Genomic DNA, 2,435 nt, shown 5'->3' with positions numbered 1-2,435 from the left:
AAACTCTCGTGATGCCTTTCATACAGGTCTTCATTTAAAAGACAAGTGATTACGCTACCTTTGCACGGTCAAAATACCGCGGCCGTTAAACGTTGTCACAGGGCAGGCGGGACCTCTTATGGTTTGTCAAGAGGCGATGTTTTTGGTAAACAGGCGGAGTTTATGTTTGCCGAGTTCCTTTATTTTCTTTTAATCTTTCCTGGTGACACTCCTGTGTAGGGATAACGAGTAGGGGAATAGGATTTTCTAGTTGATGATTAAGTGATATAATGACCTCAGTTTGGGGTCGTTTAATTATCAGTGATTTAATTCTTTCTGACGTACACTTGTGTCGGGAGAGATTTGTTCTCTTTATTACTCATTTTAGCATAAGTTCTTTTATATAAATATAAAATAACCCAATAGGATAAAGGGGGTTGTGAATGAATATCTGGATTAAAGGTTTAGTTATTAGATTAGAGCTGCGACGCTTGCTTGACAGGTGGCTGCTTTTAGGCCCACTGAGATGGTAACCTTGATAATTATGATCATTTCCCACCTTAAAAAGTTGTGTCTTGGTTTAGAAGGGTTGTACCTCTTCTAAATAACTATTAATTCTTATAAGTTTCTTTGACGAGTAAGTCTTGTCTAGATGGTGAAAAATTAATGCAGAACTAAAGTTCTTTTCTTGGGTAACCAGCTATCACTAAACTCGGTAGGCTTTTCACCGCTACTCGGAAGTCTTCCCACTCTTTTGCCACAGAGACGGGTTAGCTCTATAATGCTGCTTCGGAGTAGCTCGTTTAGTTTCGGGGAGATAGACTTAAGGTCTTTTTGCCTAGTTTTTCTAGCTAAATCATGATGCAAAAGGTACGAGGTATGATCTCTGCTTTTTAGTACTTTAATGATTTATTTCATTTCTTTTTCAGCTTTCCCTTGCGGTACATAGGCTATTGCGCTAGGGTTATTGTTCTGTCACCCATACTGAAAGGTTGAGAATGTTTTGATTGAAAATTGTAATATGGATTAGATTTATAAGGTCTAGTTGAATTGATATATAGGCTAGCTTTGAGGTTCAAAATGATCCGAATTGCGCGGATATCTCCTCGGTGTAAGGGAGGTGCTTTACTAATTTAGCCACATTTTGATTCCAAGTGCACTTTCCAGTACACTTACCATGTTACGACTTGCCTCCTCTTGTTGAAGAAATGTATTTATAAAAAGGGTAAGTTATTTTTGAGGAGAGTGACGGGCGGTGTGTGCTTATCCCAGGGCCGATTTCAGAGGAGTATTCTGATCTCCTCTTACTGCTAAATCCACCTTTAGGTGTGTTTTCAGTTTACCATTCGTATATTCTTGGAAAAAAATGTAGCCCATTTCTTCCCACTTCATTTGCTACACCTCGACCTGACGTTTTGGAGTTTTATTCTTTTTGCTTACTTTTGATCCTTCACAGGGTGGGCTGACGACGGCGGTATATAGACGGTAATGGCAAGAAGTGGTGAGGTTGAACGAGGATTATCGGTTATAGAACAGGCTCCTCTAGGTGGGTGTGGGATACCGCCAAGTCCTTTGGGTTTTAAGCTAGCGCTTGTAGTACTCTGGCGAACAATATAGTGAGGTGTTGTCTAAGTTTGTGGTTGGGCATAGTAGGGTATCTAATCCTAGTTTGGGTCCCAACTGTCGTGACATCAAGGTTCCTTAATTTGTAAAGTCACTTTCGTTGTTGTTTATTCCACTCATGAATACGTATAACAGTTTTATGAGGTCTGAACTTTAGTAGTTAAAGGTCATTCTTTAATCACTCTTTACGCCGGGATGTGTTAATGTGAGTTACTCGTATAACCGCGGTGGCTGGCACGAGATTAACCAACTCTGTTAACTTTAACTGAGTCAAGCTTGCGCTTATGAAATCAATGTTTATTACTGCTGAAATCCCTTGGGGGAGTGGCTTAGCAAGATGTCTTGGGCTACGTGTATGTGTGCCTGATATCTGCTCCTAGTTATTTAATAGAATAATTAGGGCATTCTCACGGGAGAGCTGAAACTTGCATGTATAATCCTAGTTACAATTAACACTAAGGCCAGGACCAAACCTTACATGCTTGCGGAAAAAAATTAATTTTCATCTTAGCATCTTCAGTGCCATGCTTTAAATTAAGCTACACTAGCATCACATTGTTACATTATATATAGAGAAATTATCACAACAATTCTATGGAAAAATATACGTCGGCCCTCGTTTTAGGGGTTTTTCGAGACAACCGTGTATATTAAGGGGGAGGGGGGTTTTTACCGAAAAAACTTTTTTTTTTTTAAAGGTTCGATTTTTTTCCCAAACCTGGGGCGATCCTAATAATAGAAATATTTATGCCAGATAAAATGAAGAATGTATTAGAATAATGAAATGCATTGTACACGCACTATTATAGGAGGTTTGTTTCCGGGGGGGTTAA

At 39.2% G+C, this 2,435-nt stretch overlaps 1 non-coding gene across 1 annotated transcript; it reads right to left on the bottom strand.

Annotated features, from left to right (window-relative positions):
* Positions 1-1,122: 1,122 nt before the first annotated feature.
* Positions 1,123-2,081, bottom strand: LOC145340779 (18S ribosomal RNA). Its single transcript, XR_013886289.1, has one exon. It is a non-coding gene; the product is annotated as an 18S ribosomal RNA (ribosomal RNA).
* Positions 2,082-2,435: the final 354 nt, after the last annotated feature.

Source organism: Carcharhinus amblyrhynchos, unplaced genomic scaffold (genome assembly GCF_965287045.1).
Source record: "Carcharhinus amblyrhynchos unplaced genomic scaffold, sCarAmb.v2.hapA chromosome_1416, whole genome shotgun sequence".
Classification (NCBI taxonomy): Eukaryota; Metazoa; Chordata; class Chondrichthyes; order Carcharhiniformes; family Carcharhinidae; genus Carcharhinus; species Carcharhinus amblyrhynchos.
This window is presented reverse-complemented; position numbering and strand designations above follow the sequence as displayed.